Below are 21,186 nucleotides of genomic sequence, written 5' to 3'. Positions count from 1 at the left end.
AATAGAAAGGATACCTACATTTAGAAAACACTTAGGAACTAAAAGAAAACCTATAGAACTATTAGCAGATAATTAAAAAATATTAAAACTAGACAAAAAGGAAATAACTAGTATAGGAATTAAACCTACGACCTCTTAGACCCTATCGATTATAGCGCCTTAGAGTTCTTAACGACCTAGGGCAGTGTAGCTCGAGGAGCGGGGACTCTAATAGCATACCTAGCAACTATGTCTTTTATAGCTAAGAATTATACTACTAGACTAACTAGCTAGAAGATAAAATAGATAGGAAACATTGAAAATATATACCTTTAGGACACTAGACTCTCGGCACTCCTACTAGGAATTTTAGAGATAGGCTAGGACGTCCTATCTAGACGACTCTAGTTATAAGGCGATATCTATAATCGGCTATCTAGGGGAAACGGCTCGTTAGTAGGCAACGAGAATATTATCGGCTCTATAGGCGAAGAGCCTAGCTCTCTTTCGAGCTCCTCCGCCTATTAAATAGAGGCTTCCTCTACCTTAAGAGCTTATACCTCCTAATCTTCCTTTATACGTAGCGACTTGCGTAAGCGACGGACCTTTGCGCGATGCTCGAAAAGCTTCCGCGTAAGGAGGTCCTCCTCCTCTTCGGCCGCTTCGAGATCTTTAGCTATCTTTAGGCGCGCCTTCCGGATTTTTTTATACTCTATACGAGTAACTTGCATATTATAGGACTAGCCGTATAGGGCGTACTCGGAGCAGCGACCGGAACGGAGATCGACTTTGTAGGATTTATCGGCCTATTTGTAATAAAAGTAGCGGATCGGCATTTCGAGGCAGTCGGTAAGGATATTATTTACGATATTTTCCTTACGCTAACGAGAAGACAAGTCCTTTAATAACTTTAGTATAGTAAAGAAGTTGGAATTAGAAAGTTCCGGAATAAGGGACTATCCCGCTTAAGGAGGGGGATAGTGTTACGGATCTAATTAGTTAGAGTCCTTATATAATCTTAGAGCGACGCTAAGACTAGTAGGCTAAGCTGTCGCTCTATCTTACTAGGAGCGACAGGAGCGGTCGAGAGCGACAGCGTCGCTTACGTCGCTTACGACTACAGACAAGATGTCTCCTTTGTATTTAGGAACGCCGGAATGCCCTTATAGCTCGAGGCGTTTAACTTATATTACCTACTTACTAATTGGAATTACCTTTGTACTAATTATTCTGTCTCTGCCTCCCGCTTGTATTAGCCTCTCTAAAGAAGCCTCGGCTTGCACGTAATAAGAAGTCACTTAACGATCTATCGCGAGTAACCGTAACAGTTAGCGGCTAAGGTAAGCGTAAAAATAGTAAGGGGGCACGGCGTATCGGTAAGTTACGTACTTAATAATGCGATATTAAGGAAGATAATAGAAGTAATCCTCGAAATAGTATCTTTCCGGTATATAGGTCCCTAGGTATTAGGAGTAGTTCTTGTAACCCTAATAATCTCGATCGTAATAATATATTAATCGCGAGAGCGCGTTAACGGACGTATATCTATCGCCTCCTTTATAGACTAAAGTAGTTAAGGCGCGGATTGTCTAACCTAAACCTTAATAGCATCTCTATATAGGCCGTATCTACTATAAATAGTATATAGGAAGATAATAAGGCAAAGGTCGTATAGAATATAACTTAGTATAGCGTAGGTATAAACTAGTTAGAAATCCGGGCAGGCGGTTAGAATAGATAGTATATAGCTACGAGCTAATCCGCCTCGGGATAGTAGGGAGCTATATACGTATATATTACGGGCTTCTAAGCGAGGCGGTCGTAAGATTAAGTAAAAGGTGCAAGATATAGACTACTTTACTAGCTAGAAAACGGGTAGATCTTTCGCTATATAGCAAAATAGTTAGTATTTATATATATTAGATATAGGGACGGTACGTAGTAGGAACGGAGTAATTAAAGTTTATATATACGGTAGCCGGCCTAACGTAGCGAGACGCTCTCTAATATTCGGTAGCAAAGTATAGGTAAAGTCTATCTACTATTTGCGGCAGTAGGCATAGTAGGCTTCTATCCCTTCTCTACGGCTAAGCCGGCGACATTGTAAACGGAGCTCTAATCTATCGCATATATTAAGAAAATTAGAAGCCGTATCTCTGTCTACGTTAAGAGGATTGTCCTAGGTACCTTTCCCTCCTTCGTCGTCTAATGCCGGCATATCGGGTTCTACGCTATCGTCTTCTAGCTATAAGTCTAGTGCTAGTGTATTACTACCCGCTTTAACCCTAGGTTTCCTTAGATGTTTTTTGCGTAAGGCGCGTAATAGGTGTTTTTTCGGCGCTAGTAAATTGCGCCCTGTCTTAAAGCCTTAGAGAACGATATAGTCTTTAGGAATGTTAGGTAGGTAGGCCTACATCGTACGTTCCTTGCTAGGTTTCGGTTTATAAGCGTCTCTTATAGCGGTAATATTACTACCGGTAATAAAATCGTAAAGAGCGCTCTTCCTCTTATTAATACGACTATTCTAGGCTTCCGCGAGCCTCTTCCGTTTGCCTTATATCTAGAAGCGATAGGCTTCTTCGAGACTAAGTCCAATCCGAGTAGTAGCTATAATATCGGCGAGAATGCGTTTAGGTGCTAAAAGTAGAGCGCTAAACGGAAGCCGGATAAGCTCCGAGGCTTAAGTAAACCAATCTTCGCCCTAGGCGGCTTCGATAATACGGTTACTTACTCGGCGGGAGGCGTCTATAGATATTCCGAGGACGACGGCGTAATAGATTAGGCCGTACTAGTCGAGGCTTCGAACGAAGGCTTAGGATATATAGAGTAAAGGATTAGTACTAGTCTCTTAGATCTTATACTATAGAGCGTACCGCTAGAGTATAGTCGCCCTAACCGAGTTACTCTCGATAGAATTACCGATCTGTTCGAATATACGCCTAAGTGTATCTGCCTTCGTAGTTCTAGGTTCGTTAGGTCCGCGTAGGACTTTAAGAGCTGTTGCGTTCTCGTCGGTTGGTTTCTATACTGCGAGGAAATCTTTATACTACGCGGGGGTAATAAGATTAAGTCGGGACGAGATATCTCTATTAGACGCGCGTTATGCTTATAAAGAAGAAACCTATACTTATATATAATAAAGGGGCTAGTAATCTCTGCTATAATAGTAAGGTAATAGTATAAAGTAACAAGCTGCTAATAAAAAGAATAGATTGTCTAGTAGCTATATTTACGCTAGGATAGATTAGCGAGACTTAGGACGCGAAGGTAGATTATCTAAACTTTGCGTAGAAGCGACGTAAAGGGAGTCGTATATAAACAATACGTAGGCATATAACCGACTCTTAGGGGCAACGAGAAGAAACGGCTATAGGCGAATTCTGCGGCCGTAGGCGAGGTCTACTAATAGAAAGCAAACGTTTTAGTGCAAACATTCTAATGTCCCTATTTAGTATTTAGAGGACGCACGGCCGCGCCTGCGCTATATACTCGAACATTGTAACACTAGAATGTTTGGCTCTAGGATCTAGTATAATACTCTAAGGTTATAGTATAATACGTAGAAATAAAAATCTCGCCTTCGAAACCCTTTATATTATTACTTAGAGATTTTTTTAAATTACTTAGATACCCTAGCTAATTTATATATAAACTAAGTACTAAATATAGTAATACGGTACTTCGAAACTTAATATTACTAGTATAATACTCTAAGGTTATAGTATAATACGTAGAAATAAAAATCTCGCCTTCGAAACCCTTTATATTATTACTTAGAGATTTTTTTAAATTACTTAGATACCCTAGCTAATTTATATATAAACTAAGTACTAAATATAGTAATAAGGTACTTAGAAACTTAATATTACTAGTATAATACTCTAAGGTTATAGTATAATACGTAGTTGCGCGTAGTAAGCGTTTCTATCGCTAGTTAAAGCTAATTAGCTCGCGGCCCTAGTCGTATCGCTAGTTATAGCTAATTAGCTAGACCCCTGCCCCCCTACCGTACGCCTATCCCTAACCCTATAGCTAGATAGGGTCTTAGCTATTTCGTACGGCGTCTTTTCTAGTCTATCCTTAAGCCTTATAGCCTCGCTTATTAAGCTAGCTAGATCCGAGAGTATCTATATATCTAGGTAATCGAATACTTGTCTTACCTTATAAGAATCGATAGGTAGGTTCTCTTCCTAGGATTTAACGCTAAGGTTATAGCGCTAAATGCCTTCGAGTAGTTTATAGAATACTTCGGCCGAATTAAGCCTCTCTATTAAGGACTAAAAACCGACTTTCGCGTACTTACCCTAGCGAAGGCTAGACTCGGTCTCGGTTATTATAGCGATATTACGGTTAATAGCGATTAGGATTCTCTCGAGATTTAGCGGCTATAGTAGGTTCTTACGGAGCGGTCGCGTAAGGCTAACGCCGGTACGTTAGACTTCCTAAAGATATATTAGAAGGCGAAATATATAGGGAAGGGTAGTAGTACTATACCTCGAGTTAACGCTTCGTAGCTTCCTCCTTCTACCGCTTCCGCTCGATAGCCCTCTTCTATTACTTTTACCGCTACTCGGCCTTTCTAAGTCGCTCTACCTCCTTCTCGAGATCTCCCTACTACTTCGCCTATTTTAAAGCCGTCTCTTAAAGGGCCTTATTATAAGCTAGTATAGACGCCTTCCGCTCTCGAAGACGCTATAGCTCTTCTATATCTATAGTTTCGCTACTTTCCTAATTAGATACTTACGGCGCCGGTATATAATTAGAAGTACTAGGTATAGGGCAGTAGACTATACTAGAAGACGACGCGCTTTTCCTATAGTAGGTATAATATACCGCCTAAGCTATAGCTAATAACGCCGTAGTAGGGAGAGTTATACTACTAACGCTATATACCTAGGAAAAGGTATATTACTCGTATACCTATTACTATAACTATATAAAGACCTATAGCTTAGTTAGCGCTACGAATTAAGCCTAAGAGGTCGAGAGGGTATACCTCTACTAAGCCTAGCTAGCGAGTAGATTCGGGGTATCTATACTCTAATAAGTTCTACTAGATAGTCGCTTAATACTATTCTATATCCGGGCGGGTAACTACTAGTAAGTATAGTAGTAGGCTGCCTCCTATAAGCCTATAGTAGTCTATAGAGTATAGCGTAGACTCCTTAAGCTAGTCGCTATCGTTATCTATATCGCTTAGGTTAGGATCGTAATATAGTAGTAGCGGAGTACCCGCTAAGTCCTACGTCTTCTATATACCTAATATTAGCCGATATAACTTAGTAATAGATAAGGAGTTAAAGACATACTATAATAGGTAGTTTACTAGCTAGGATAGAGCGTAGTATAGGTAAGGAATAATCGTTATAGTAGGGTCTTAAAATAGGAGGAAAGCGGCGTTACGTCGAGTTAGTATAGGTCTTAGTTATTAACTTATTAATAGAGCAATAAAGGGATACGTATATAGACGATCGCGCGCGTCGAGCCGAATCTAGGATTATACGTAGGATATAATCTAGGCTACGCTACTATAAAAGGGCCTATAGTATCTAGATCTAGTATACTTTAGATAATAATAGTACGTAGGAGTAGAAATAGGCGAGGAATACTTAGAGAGGTACTAATAGTAGTAGGCGATCGATAGCGCCGTATACTTAGTATAAGGTCGGCCGAGTAGTACTAAGGCTTCGGTAGAGATAAATAAGTAAAGCTTCTACGTAAGACTTCTGCCTAAGATTCGAAACTAGATATATTATCTTATACTACGCGAAGCGAGCCCTATTAGACTATCGCGATAAGGGAGAGTAGATATACCTAGACTTCTCTAAGTTTCTAGAGATATCCGACGCGAGACGCTCGGGCTATACTATATAATAAACCGATTCGAAGCAACCGTCGATAATAGTAATACTAAGCAATATAGCTAGTAGATCTATATAATAGCTAGCTATCTAAACGATATTCGTTTTACTACCCTAAGCGTCTATTTCCGCTTCGACGAGCTCCTATCTATATACGAATTTATAGCGGCGATTACGCCTATTATATAGCGCTCTCTAGGTATATTCGGCGATAGTCTACGTATTACCGAGAATAGAATTACGCGGCTAGTAATCGGGCGCCTAGCCTTAGACTCTATAGACTATACTTTTACCGTACGCTATATTGTAAATAAAGAGCTAGCGGAAGTATATTCTCTATTAATAACGCTCTAGCGATAGGCCGAGCGCCTAAATTAGACGGTAAAGGATATATTAAAGATTACGTACTATTTGTTATTATTTAGACTCGGGCTACTAGAGTTTTTTATACGCTCTCGGCGGAGGAGGGAGGTCTAAGTAATAGGTTTCCGAGTATAGTTAGGTCTACGGAAATAGTAAGACTCGAGTCGTATAGCGAGGAATAGGCGGCGATAGGATACCGGTAATATAGATATCGACTTACTATATAGTAGTAGTAGCGAGGGAATATAGTATAACGATTAGATATTAATAGGAGGAGAATACGTAGTATAAGGAGAGTATAGACCGTAATTAAGTAAAGTCTATATTTAGTATTAGGCTAATACTAGTATAGTATAGACGTTATTAACGGGTAGATATCTCCCTAGTACGCCCGTAGAAGCCCTCGATATACGTAACCGTAAATACGGTTAACCTACGCTTAAGCCTATATAGAGCGGGCAAAGGCTATAACTAAATCTAGCGCTTAAGACTTAGAGACGATAGCTCTGCCCTCTAAGTTACTATTATCCTCGGGCTCTTACTTTACGGAATAATTCGCGCTAGTAGGGTAATCTCTATTAGCGGTCTAGATATTAGCGCCGTAAGTAGTCTCGCTATTTCTAGTTAGCGGAGTAGTACTATAATAGATATAGTATATATATAAATCGGACGAGGCGAACTAAATTGTAACTACTACTCCTTATATATTATAGGAATCGATATATTCGAAGTATCCCCGCGCGGTCTTAAGATTAGGACAATATAGGACCCGAATCTTACCGTAGGTAGCGTACTATTAAGCTAAGGCGTCGACCTACTCCGCTATTAAGGCTTAAGCTCTTTAATCCGAGTATAGTACTAAATAGAGGGTATCTCTATATATCGGGCACTCGGACTTCTTATACCTAGGTATCTAGATATATTAGTATCGTATCTATACTAGCGGCTAGAATATACGCTTATATACCTTATACGACAATACTAAGGCGTAGGGAGGGGATAGGATAGTAATTGTAATATCTCGCTAGAGGTAGCAAATATCGAAAGTAGAAAGGTAGACCCTTCGACTCGCGGGATATAGTATACGGGATATCTTAGCGTAATATAGTCTTAAAAGTACGCGTAACTATACTAAAGTCTACCTATAGCTAGTAAATATTAAATCCGATTTAATTTAGATTTAGATTTACTATTAAATATAAATTAAAACCCTAAGCGAGGCTACCGGATAGCATAGCTACGCCGAGAGATTATAGGATAAGAGGTAGTAGTAACTAGGCGTCGTACGAGAGATTATTCGTATAAGAGGTATATCTAGCGCTCCTCGTTCTACTACTTATACTCTAGCGTAGCGCTTTATATCGTCTAGGTATAACCCTAATATAGCTACGATAAGTATTATCGTACTCTAATATCTATAAGCAAGTCCTATATAACCTTAGGCGAGTCCTTAGCTAGGGCTAATTAGCCTAACGGATAAGAGTATTCCCCGAGGGAGCTCTCCTTTATTATAGCGAAGTAGGCGTAGAATTTGCGTCGCTTACCCCTTCTAGCGGTTTCGACGAGTAGTACTCGAGGAGTAAGTAGTCTTAGGGGACTTTAACGCCTAATAGTTTAGCTTAGACGATAGCGGGCTAGGAGACTCGTACTTGCGTTTTTTATCGGCCGTACCTACCGACTCGACTATAGTAAGCCGACGATATTTTCCGAGCTCCTCCGCGTAGCTACTAGTATCCTTCTTACTCTAAGTACTACTAGGAGGCCCCTTTACCGACGTCGTTAGCTTAGTCTTACTAGGCGAGGGTTTAGGCTTAAGGCTCTCTAGCTACGCTTTCTTTAGTATATCGGAACTACCTACCTACTTCCTACTACCGCCGATAGTCGACGATACTAGCGGCTAGATAGGTATAGGCTCGATCTCTAGGTTACTATATATATACTTCTTACTAGGTATTAAGTCTAGTATAAAGACCTCGCCGATAATACCTTCTTAGGCCTAGGTTCTAGGGTTCTAGGCGTAGAATAATATCGGGTTATCCGAGGGCACTAAATATTTATTAAGTCCTAAAGTAGGCGCCCGCTTATACGACTATAGCGGCGTCTTATCGATCTTAGCTATCTAGAGGAGATTAGCTATCTTACTCTTAAATAGGGTACGAACCTAATTAGTAGGCGAAGACGAGTCGATAGTCGCGTTCGCCCCTTATAGCTTCTTAACCGGCGTCTTAACCTCTTTATTAGCCTTATTATCGGAGATAAGAATCTTAGTCCCTTTAGTTTACGAAGTTCGGCTACGTCCGGCTTCCGAGCTAGCCTCTCTATAGCTACGTTCTATATAGCCGTAATAATTAGTAAGGTTTACTTACCTATCGAGGATCGGTTAGCTTACTTATATACTACGCCGTTAGCGGTAGATCTTTTCTAGAGCTTTCTAGCGCCTGTCTCTTCTAGAAGTATATTAGTATATAGTCGAGATAGCCTAAGTAACTAACGATACTAACCTCGAGACGCTAAGCCTCCTCGCTCTTCTAAGACTATATTAGTAAGTATCCGATCCCGCTTAGTTTACTAACTAGTACTAACCTTAGGCTCTATCTCGCCGGCGCCCTTCTTAGGACTAGGACTATATAAATCGGATATTAAATCGATATAGTAGTCTAGTATCGAGTACTATAGACCTAGTATTATAGAGAATAGAAAGGTAGAGTAGGTAGAGCGCGGAAGGATAGAGGTCTATAGCGAAGTAGGGTCCCGCTTATATTTATTTTTAAAATAAAGACTTGAGAAACACGGCCGACGCGCGAAAGCGAATCTCTACCGGTTTCTATAGTAGCGAGCTAGGCCCTACTACGTACCGGGTATAGTTCTAATAGCTACCTAGGTACTATACCGCGACTAGTAACGCAACAACTATAGACTACTATAGTAGAAAATAGCCTCGAAAGACGCGGTATCGCTATACTACTAGTTAGAGGAGGAACTATAGGATACGGTATTTATATATCGTCTTCTCGTTACTACCGCTACGACTAACTACGATATAGTTAGCGAAAGACCCGAAAGTAAAAGAAGTAGTAGATCGGAAATTAAAAAGTCTCTATAGAGATAAGGGCGAAGCGACTAATACCGAGAGTAAGATATATAGCTAGTACTATATAGTATAGGCGCTAATAATTAGGTAGAAACGAAGAAAGGCGGCTAAGTTTATATATAGCTAAGCTCGAAGAAGATCCTTATCTAAGGTTCGTAGGTTGTTTACCCTAGCGTAGCGATTAAGGCTAATACTAGTATAGAGTAATAAGACAAGGTTTAGGAGATGCTTATTACCGGTATAGTAATAGAGTTAGTACTATACTTAAAGCGTAAGTATAGGGAAGACGAAGACGGCGGAATATCTAGCTCGCCTAATACTATAAAACGCGTTCGAAGTACTCGTATAGTAGAGGACGATACTATAAAGAAGCTTAAGCTTCCGAGGAGGAATAGGACCTAACCGAGGAGTAGTAGATATAGCAAATAGACTTATTAGTAAAGGAGTTAAACGTAGGCGGTATAGCTTAGATAAAAACGGAGGAACTCTAATCCTTAGGCTATATACCTACTAGTACGAGTCTATAAAGAGATAGAATACAATACCGTATAGACCTATCGTATTATTCCTATCTCTTTAGCCTATAGAAGTCCTAAAAAATACTAAGACTAACCGGCTATATTTTCGCTAGAACCGTCCTAGCGAAATCTATATAACCTTTATTCGAGAGCGCCTTACGGTAGTATTCTTAAGCCTCTATAACTAGTAGTAAGAGAGGAGAGTAGAGGCCGGTTGTTATATACTATAACTATAGCGTACTAGTTCAATAGAACTTACAGTTACGGAAATAGTAGTAGGTATATTAATCGCGTTCCGCTCGCGATCGGTAATTAATATACCTACTATTTGTATTTAGCTAGACGTATAGCGAGCCTCGAGCTATAGGCCCGATATCGTCCTAGCCTAGGTCTAGCGGGATATTTTTAGCGATTAATAATAGTATAAATGCTTTGCGGGCACTATAGATCTAACATTAACGGCGCCTAGAAAGGTTATAGCGGTTACTACTACGCGGACGACTAGCTACGACTACTCTACGACCTTAGTAGCTAATATCTAGTATAGTCTCCGTCTACTTACCCTAATATATAGAGTATATAATACTATTCTTCGCTAATATACTACCTAAGCCCTTCTAAGATAGTTCTACTATTAGATAAGGATAGAGCTCTCCGTATAGAAAGTTTGTCTAAGAGGTACTATCGAATAATAGTATTATTCTAATTAACTAATGCTTCTAGACTAAGCTACTAAGGTACCTTCTACTAGCTCCCTCTATACGATAAGTATCGGCGACTAACTAACCTTATCTATTATTCTCTACTAGCGAGCGGATCCCTCCTCCTCTTAGTCCTTAAACTATGTTAGAAACGAAGGGTTTGTTTTACGCTATACTCGCTAGTTATAATCTATAGTACTACTATCGTTTAGCGTAGACTCCCCTCTCCTTACGATATACCTTCTAACTGTTCTAGGTATCTACCTTTACTATATAGCTTACTTTCGCGCTATCTATAACCTTTTCCCCTAGGTTATAGTTAAAGGACTATATACCGGTATCCCTAGAAGTTGTCGTCGCCTTTAATACCTTGCCCTAAAGCTAGCCTCTTCCTTCCTAGCCCTTATACTCTAAGAGCCGAGCGTAGGGACGATAGAGACTATAGACCTAAATTTAACTATATATACTATCGCCGCTTAAGCTCTACGGCATCTTTCGTAGTAACTCTAGCCTATCTTTTAGCCTTAGCTTTATATAGCTCGTCGTTCTAAGCTTTTATAACAATCTTAGGATCCTATAGTAGTACCTCCTCTATTCTCCTCGAGATACTTATAGAGTATATCGGTAAGTTAAACCCTTAGCTACTACCTTACTACTATATAGATAGATAGATATTTCATTTGCCTATTGTAGTGCCTTTCGGCCTATGCAGGTCTGTTTCTATGTATTGTTTTAGGTAGGAAACTAACTTAGTTAGTAAAAACCTCCCTCCTGTCCTATTTATAAGTGTTAATCTTCCTCGTTTCCTTGTTTTCCTTCCTCTAGGGTGCACTAGTGTTATGGTTGTTACCCTCTAACTACCTTACCTGCTGCCCTGCCCTTCTTTCTCCCTCTTCTTCCCTCCTTCTTATCTACTCCTTAGTTTCCCTTGCTAGTGCGAATTGTTATACGAATCCCTATTTAATAATCTACTTTACTATCCTCTTTAGGTCTTCCTTACTCTAGATTAGCTTGTCGTATTCCCTTTCTATTGCTTTTAGTCTCTAATTACTTCTGCCTTCTAACTATTAAGGGCAGACTAGCAGCATATACTTAGGGTTCTAAGATTAGTAGCTATATTAGTAAGCTCTGCTTTCAATTCCTAGGACGTTTCTTCTAAATAGGTAAGATCTGAGTCTAATGTGTTCAGATCTGATTTAGATAGCTAGGCTTGCCTCGGCCCTGTTTAGGTCCTTATAGAGCTAGTAGTTGTGTTAACCAAATTTAATTAGTGCCTTTAGGGTTCCTAGTCTGACTTGTGTTTTGTTCTATTCCTGCTCCTATAGGTGTCTAGCAATTGATTCTGCTAGGCTTTGTTTCTCTCCCTTTAGCTTGTCTTCCTTTAGCCTTGTGTTTAGTCCCTAAAGCTCTTTCTCTAGCATTTCTCTTATTAAGACTCTATATTGCTCTAGGTCTTTAACTTTCTAGGGAGTTATTTGTAGTCTGTCTCGCCTCCTAGTCCTAATGCACTAGGCTTTTATCTTGTCTAGTGCCTTTTAGATAGTCTGTTAGGCTAGGTATTCTATTGTCTTTGCTGCATATTGGTGTCCTTACTACTATATAACAACTAACACTTTCTATAGAGGATAGATAGCGAAATCGTATAGAACTCGAAGACTATCGAATCTAGCGTTCGTATAAGTTAGTATACTATATATAGGAAGTATCGCGAGCACCTACAATTCGCGTAAATCCGTTAATTTCCTAATCCTACTATATATAAAAGACTAGTAATAGAATGTTCTATAGTCTCTAGTAAGGACTAAGCAGATACGCTTAAACTTATAAACAAAGTAAGGCGCGTATAGAATTACCTAGGATATAAAGCGCTTAAATACGGATATATATATAATCTAGAGGTTAGTAGTAACCGCTATTTCGGATACTTTATTATAGATTTATCGATAGCTAGCTAGGAGTATAAACTATAGTAGATCGTTAACCGATTATATATAGTAGTCGACCTATAGCTCTAGGAAAGCGGCGTCGGTAAATACGCTCGTAAAGGTAATAGGTACCGGAGTCGGAAGGCTATAATAGTAAGTATTCCTAATCGGTTATCCTAGCCTAGAGTCGCGCTATAGATAAATATCCCGTCTACCTAGTACTTCTTCGTATATATATAGTCGTAGCTCTAGTAGTAATCGTTCGAAAAAGCGGGCCTAAGTATTTTAACGCTATATACGGTTATTACGATAAGCTACTAAGGAGCTTCGATACTCTTAACGCTAGCGCGTATACTATTCGCTGCTAGGTGCTATACTCTAAGCCCTCGATAGCCCCCGAGTTAGTCGTACTCGATATAGCGCTTAACGTATACTAGATAAGGGAGCTAGTATTAGGAATATAATAGTAATAGTTAGATAGGGAGAGATATACGAAATTAGGGGATAGGAGGTAACCTAATTATAGCGGTATTAGTACGGTAGAGTCGCTATAGAAGACCCTATAAAGGCCTAGATACTAGGAAGCTAGACCGGTATTACTCGGGACGACGCGAAAGATAGCGTTATTTATTAATTAGCTAAGCGCGTCGCGGGAGATCGGGAAATCGAGATACCGACTTCCGCGAGGATTCTTATATAAGACGAACGTAGGCGGCGGATTAATTAGAGTAGGGACCTATATATTGTTTAATATAACTCTTACTAAAAGTAATCGAGAACCTTATAGGGCTATAATCGTATCCCTCTCTTTATAACGATACTCTACTAACCTAATATCTTTACGCATCTTAGTCTAGCTAAGATATAGCGATACGTATACTAGTAGTCGTACGGAACCGGCTCGAGATAGAATACGACTCGAGTATAGTAGCGGAGGCTTTAGGTTAAATCTCCTCGATTATCGACTAGTATTATAGGCTAGAGCCGTAGTCTTCTCGCGAATATTATAACTAACGCGTAGCTATAGTAGTAAAATCCTTATCTCTAATAAAACTTTAGAACTAGTTAGCACTTAGTATATAGTATAAGTTAAACAACGCGATAGTATTATAGCGTACGAATATCGGGAGGCTAAGATATAGTAACGTATTCTATAGGCTTTTGCCTATAGTATAGCCGCGATTACCTACTATAACTCTCTATTAACTACTCGTATAGAGTCGGCTCGGGACGTAGAGAGGAGAATCTTCTTATACTAGATACTATCTAACCTAAATACGACCGATCTATACTAGGGGTTAAGTAAGAGTAGAAGGCCTAGATATTAATATAGCGAGCTAACGTAATTTAGTAGGAGGTCGAGGAGTTAGTCCTTCTAGAGACTATTTACTTACTAGTAGAGAACGCGGGCGACGACTATAGTCGGTCTCTTAAAAGGTACCTATAGAGCTTAAAGTTAATTCGACGAGTATAAAGGCTCTACTCGGATATCGCAACCTATACGATAGTAAAGGTTAACGTTAATACCGTTCTTACTATACGCGATTAAGACCCTCCTATCTATCCGTTTATCGTTACTTATCTATTCTATACGATCCGTACCGCCGAGCCTATTTAGGAAGTTCTTAAAGCCGGTAGATAGAATTTTGCGTAAGAACTAGATTTAGCCCGACGCCTAATTCCGGTAGCTATAGTATATATCGGTAATATATAGAATAATTGTTAAAGATATAACCCTAATACTTCCCTAGCTCTAAGCGAACGAGCTCGAAGCGTTACGACAATTTCTAGTAGCTAATAGATATTATAAACTGCGGTCGTTAGATAGATTATAGGTTATAGTAGTAGGTAATTAAGACAAAATCGTCGTAAAGAGAGACGGTAGAGTAATAGAGGCCGTTATCTATCCCCGGCTTCGTCTATAGGGCTACGCTACTAGGTCTTCTACGCTCGTACCTAGAACCGTACGTACGGTACCGTATAGATAACAAATAGTACCTATATAACCTACTACCGAGATAGGCTTACGGGAAAGATAATAGCTCGGTAGAGCGGAGGCAACTTTCCGCTAATAATACGAAATATATAAGCTTATAGTAATAAATTATAGCGGTAGAAAACTATAGGAGTTATCGCGATAAGTATACCGAGATCTAATATACTATTCTCTAGGACTATATCTATCTACGTCTATATACGGGGGCTATATCTAGTTATAGTAAGCTACGTAACGCCTATAATATATCTAACTTCTACTATACGACCGCGGCGATAACTACTATATACTATATAGAGTAGGAGTTACTACTAGACGGCAGCGCCTAACTATTTCCTTTATAGGTAGCTAAAATATATAGTTAAAGTGCTAATTGGATACTAGTAGCCGCTAAGGGAGCTTACGAGGTAGGGAGTTAAGTATCGTTTTAGGCGGCTAGTACTACGGCACTACTAAAATAGAGGCGTTATCGAGTCCTAAATTACCCTAAGGGCTAGTATCGTCGGTAGGTCCGATATCGATCGACCTAGTTATTAGATATAGGAGTACTTCTATCTACGACTTCGAAGAACTATACGAGGAAAGAATCCGGTTAGGTTTAGTAGGGCTAGTAGCTAGAGATCTTATTATATATATTAATTTCCCTATAAATATCTTATAATTTCTACGGATATCGAAGTCCTATTCTATCCTATCCTAATATAATAGGCTATTAAAGTTAATCTAGATCCGAGGGCTACCTCGTTACCCGACGATCCGATTAAAATAGGTCGTTAGGGTATATATAGTAGGAACGGCGAGCTTAGTACTAACTATAACTATCCTATCCGGCTCGGCGTCGCTATCCTCGGCTTCTATCTACGTAATAGCTTTACCGTCTATTAAGAGCTAGTCCTAGTATATAGCGATACGCGGTCTAGCTACTCCTTTAGTAAGCGCCCTACTACGTCTAGAGTAGGCGCTATAACTATTACAAGCCGGAAGTATTAAAATATTACAGAATTTGCTAGCTAAGACTAGCGTAGAGACTTTATACTTACTATAAATACTATAGTCGACGTAGCTATATAGTTTAACTACTAGTAGCTACTCGCTATTACTTAACTTTTAAAGTAGTATAGTTATAAGTAAGTTAAGTAGACTCGTATATATATCGAGTATATCGATATTTTATAAATAGAGGCATAGTAGTCTACCTTCGCCTACGAGCTCGTTTACCTAGTAATAGAAGACCGTAGGCGTCGCGTAATCGGATCTCGTACGGATATCTTCGATAATATCGAGAAACTCCTAGGTCCTCGTAATAGATAAGAAGACGCTAGAGTTAAACAGGTCGCGCCTACCGCTAGTATAGTAACTACTAGTTAAACGATAAGCGGGTACTATAGTATATATTAGCGGCGCTTTACGTTAATATACTAGCTATATATATCCTACTACGGTCGAGATACCTGCCCTAGTAATAACGATAATCTTTCGATAGTAGCGTATTATATCTATAAGAGTCTAAATATTATAGCTAGCCCTAGGATTAGCCCTATAAACCTTAGGTAGGTCGATAGTAAGAGTATTTATAGTTACTAGTATATCGTCGATATAAGTTTTATTTCGTAATAGAGGCTTAGCCGCCGCGAAATATAGACTATAAATACAGACGCTACCGTATTGCTATAGAAACTATTACTCGGCCGACTAGTTAAAGTTTAGTCGCTACGAAATATCTATACGAGGTTAGATAATTAATAGAATAGGTACGTAGTAACGTTACTCCTAGGGTAGTTAGCGGGGCTATAAGCGTAGTATAGTGTTTAATATATTAAGGGAGATTCGAAGGCTAGATCCTATAAGCCTCTACTAAAGGGATATTTCTATATCCCGATTGCCCCTCCGAGTATCCCCCGAGTATAGATAGTACCTTATAGCCGTAGTATAATATATATATAATCGATCGAATTACCTAGTTAAAGACTAATAGCCGAAGCCTAAAGAAATTAGCCGATAGGGATATCTAGCTATAATACCCTAGTCTAATAGTTACCTATACTCCCTAATATACTCCCTAATCCTACTCCTAGATTAGCGCCTATAATTAGCAAATAATATCCGATACGAGTATCCTAGTAACGTTCGGACAAGGATAAGGTTATACTAAGCTCGAGTACTTTTACTAAATATCGGGCTATAAGAACCTCCTTAATCCGTATACCGTAGCTAGACTATAACGATTTCGACTTTGCTAGAGGTAACCCTTAAGGTTAAAGCTTATCCGGTTCTTATCCCTAATACTAATAGCTAGGCCTATAATCTTATACTAACCTCGCGAGTTATATAGATCTACTACTACTATAGGCGGGACGAGTAGGTCGTAGGTAGAGGTATATATATAGGGAACTGTATGCTATAGGCCTAGTACTTAGTGTCTCTTAGGTAACTGCGAGGGGTCGGCGTAGCATTGTATACTTCGAAGGGAAGGCGTTGTAAATATTAAAGAGAAGAGAATAGCCGTAGGGAGGGCTATATTGTAGCTAGATTAGGTACATTTCCTATATCTTTCTTACTATATATTGCCGTAGCTATATCTCCCTATATAGTGTATATATGTATGTTTTTATTATAAAGGTAGTTGTGTGTATATGTTCTTATTATAAAGGTAGTTGTATATGTATATTCTTATTATAAAGGTAGTTATATGTATGTATTCTTATTATAAAGGTAGTTGTATATATTCTAGGGTACAAAAAAAAAGGAGGGAGGGTACAAGTGTATATACCTATACTAAGCCGGGTTTCCCTACTACATTTTCCCTCCCGGACTAAGAAGTCTGCCCTTAGACTAACGCTTCCTTACCTCCCGGACTAAAAAACCTTAAACACGCAAAAAAACTAAACTAACTATCCTATAACGGTATCCTAGCTAGCTAGCTGCTATACCCTATTACTTATTTCTTTCTACTACGAGTCGCTAGTCTACTATAGTTACCTCTACGGCCCTAGCCGCTATAATTGCCTCCTCGCCCCTACTAGTTAAATTAGTCGATAAAAGCCTAGGTCCGCGTCGCCTTAGCCCGTATATCCTAGCGGGTCTATCGCTTATTCGGATTAGCTATAGGGTTCGTAGGCTGCTTTAAAGAAGATAGCTAAGGAGGCTATTTCTTAGGGGTACTAAGCTACTAGGAGTTAACGTTCGGGAGTACTCTACTAGGAGTAGAGACTTTCGAAGCGTAGGTAGTAGGTTTCGCTAAAGGGGCGCTAGACTGCCGCTAGTTAGTAGGAAGGTCTGCCTTACTAGGTTCCTACTAGTATATAAATCCCTAGCCTCCCTAATTAAACTCCTCCCTAGTATTAGGCGTAGGCTAATATCGGTAGAAATTATCCTAGTTTAGGCGTATATACCGATCTTCGCTATTGTTTAGAATGCAACTCTAGTCTTTTAAAGACTGTATAAGAGCCTTAAAGAATAATTTCTCCCCGAAATGTTCCTACTCGAGCCGAATAACCTTACTTAATATCTTAGAGTATACCGACGCTATATCCTTACGATACTACTTTAAATAGTTCTCGAGTATATATAAGGAGCCTTCTTAGTTAAGGTTGCGAAAGAGTCTTCGAATATGCTACTATACTATAGTATCGTCCTACTTTAATCGACCGACGAGGGCTTCCGAGATTAGGTTGTTATTACGTAGGCGTACTATAGCCGGGAACGCGTATAGAGGGGCACCGTACTTGTTTATAAGACTAGAGGGCGAGGTAGGGCTAGGAAGAAGGTCTCGATAGGTAGTAGCGAGTTCCTAAAACGTACCTCTAGCTTCGCAATCGAGCTTTCTAGTTACTAAGTCGTATCGGTAGAACTAGGGGAGTATAGTTATCCTCTTAGTGTTCTTCGGTAATATCTAAGCGCCGTATAGAAGGTAGGGAAGGGTTAGGCGTACTCTAAGGGCACCGACCGGATACTACTCCTAGCCTATATTTCGATACTTGCCTTTTAGCCCGTTCTTAATAAAGTTATTAAGGATATTCTCTATCTTAGTATTTAGGCAATATATATTATAGTTAATAGAGAGAATATAACCCCGAGGGGCGTACGTAGGGCCCTTTTCCTAGCGAAGGATCTTAAGTTCCTTATACTATTTATTAAAGACTTCTAGTTAGTAGATCCTAGCGAAGACCTTCGTAGTAGTCTCTACCGTTTTAGGAAGGAAGGATACGGAGCCTTAAACTTAGTTTATAGCAATGCCTTCTTAGAGATCGAGAGGGTACTAGTTAATATAGGCAAACTCGGTCGAACCGCCGTTACTAGGTTAAGTTATCTTAGCGTAGTACGGGTAGGAGATTAGGTTAAGAGCGTAGTTAGGGCGGGTAAGGCCGTAGAGGAGCTAGTAGACAGGGTCTCCTCGGCAGATTTACTAGAACCTAGAATAGAAGGCGGTTCGAAGCTAACCTTTGTTCGAAACTCCGTTAACTATACGCTAATACTAAAGGTGTATTATAGCCTCTAGCTTAAACTAGTTAGATAGGGATATCTTTCTAAAGGGTAGAGGGGCCGCGGCGACTTCGACTTTCTTATTATTATACTAACTAAAGACGGCCGCTCTATATAGTTTAGTAGAGCCTTTGTCGCTCGTAATGCTATCTAAGGTAATAGTACTATCTCTTACCTAGGCATCCTAGCTAGCCTTTGTTATTACTCCTATACGGGAGAAGGCCTTACGAATCTTAGTAGCAATTGCTAGGGTAACGCGTTTAATAGTTAAAGGGTTGTATATCTTGCTCTCGTAACTATAGGCCTTAGGGAAAAAGCGATATAGTCTAAGGCAGTCGCTAGGGACAGGAGGACGGCGAGTTTTTCGAAACAGGTTAGGTCTCTTATTTCGAAGGCGGAGAAGGTCGTTCCGGTACTTATATCTAGGGCTACTTAAGGTTTCTATTATCTGCTCTCGACTAATCTTTCCTCGAAACCTAACTATTGTCCTAAATAGGTAGCGGGTATAAGTATAGCAAGGCGGGTAAGGGGCAGTTATAGTAAGGGCAATTGCTCTTCCCTATATAGTATTATTAGATTTACTATCGTACTATATTAAAGCACTACGGTCGGCTTCCGAGAATCTATTGTAGCTATAGTAGGCTAGGCTATTTCTAATTTAAGTGTCCTTATCGGGGGTTAGTTCCTTATAGTATATAGTGCCTCCCCGCTTAGGTCCTAAGGTATTAAGGTCGTTAGTTAGGTTCTCCTCGAGGGGTACGGTAAGATCTCTACTCGGCTTATTAAGTCTATTCGATTTACGGGTCCCTTCTAGAGGGGGGATAGGCATAGTAGTCCGAATTCGACGAGTAGGCGGAGCCCCTAGAGCAAGGCTATTATTACCGCTCCTACTACTAGTCCGATCGGGTAGTAAAGTAGAGTTTTCGACTAGGAGATTAGGGCGAGTCGTATTACGTTATAGAGGCGTATTTTAGCGAGAGCCGATAGGCTAAGTAGGGCGAGCGGGTAACCGCTACTAGTTATCCTATCTAGCTAGAGGGTCGCTAGCCGGGTTGTATATAACTAGTAATCTAATAGGTGTACTAATTCGCTTATATATACCTATATAGGATCGAGGGACATTAAGCCCTAGGGTCCTAGAAGTAGTGCCCTTAATATAGCTACCTAGCGGTCTCGAAAAAGGGCGCCCGTCGGGAGTAATAGTAATTATAGGAGGGCCTTCGTATTAGCTAATTCGAATACCGATAGCCTTAAGCTTCGCCTTACTAGCCTCCGCTTTCTAGGGGAAGAATTTATTCTTACCCTCCTTACGAGTATCGTCCTCCTTATCTACTACGCAGTCCTTAGTAGTAATAGTAACAGTATTAACATCTACTTGCCCCTATCTCGCCCTAAGCGTTCGGCGGTATAGGTAATTGCTTAGAATACGAAGAATAAGCTAAATTTCGGAAACCTAGCTAGCGTCCTTAAAGTTTACGTAGTTGTTAAGCTTTCTATCCTTCTATAGCCTAAAGACTCGAGCTATTTCTTTTACGGTATTACCTCGGATATTGTAGAGGTCTAGGTAGTTCCTAAAGAATATAGGACTATTAGCAATATCGTTCTTACGGCGATCTTCCGTAGCCTTCCTACGAGTAGCGGCGGCTTATAAGGTAGCAAATTCGTTACCTATATACTACTCGAAGGCCTATACTATAGTAGATCCTCGGGTACGAAGAATATCTCCTATTTCTTTCGGTAGTCCTTTAAAGAGCGCCTCCTTAAGCCGATAATAGGTTAGCTCGGTACCTTTAATAAAGTTGTTAATACTTCCTAGGTTGTCGTAGATTATATCTACTTTAGTTTAGCGGGACAGGTTAGCGGATTAAAGATATTATACCTATTCGAGTAGGGTATTATAATTGCTTAGTTACTAGTCGGAAGGAAGGTAGGAAATGCCGCTATAGGCTACGCTCGCAATAAGGTCTCGACTAGAGGCTTCTACTATTACGCGCTTACGAGGCGGTAGAGGGGGTTTTACGTATCGGGTCGCGTAGAGGAGGTAGGGGTTTGTCGGTCCTTAATAGTTAATTAAGCAGGGTAGTGTTTACTATAAGCGCCTATCGCTTTATCGAGGGAAGGGCGGTATAGGTATGTTTGTTTATAAAGAAGTTTAGGCGCGAGAAAGATCGCCTTTTTATTATAGTAATAGCGCGGGTACGTAGGAAGGGATAGGAGGCACCTACCTTACGCGTATACGCGCGTTTGTATATAAATCCGAAAGTAAGGCA

This window comes from Pseudocercospora fijiensis (genome assembly GCF_000340215.1).
Source record: "Pseudocercospora fijiensis CIRAD86 unplaced genomic scaffold MYCFIscaffold_2, whole genome shotgun sequence".
In the NCBI taxonomy this organism is placed as follows: Eukaryota; Fungi; Ascomycota; class Dothideomycetes; order Mycosphaerellales; family Mycosphaerellaceae; genus Pseudocercospora; species Pseudocercospora fijiensis.
Note: the sequence above shows the minus strand (reverse complement) of the source record.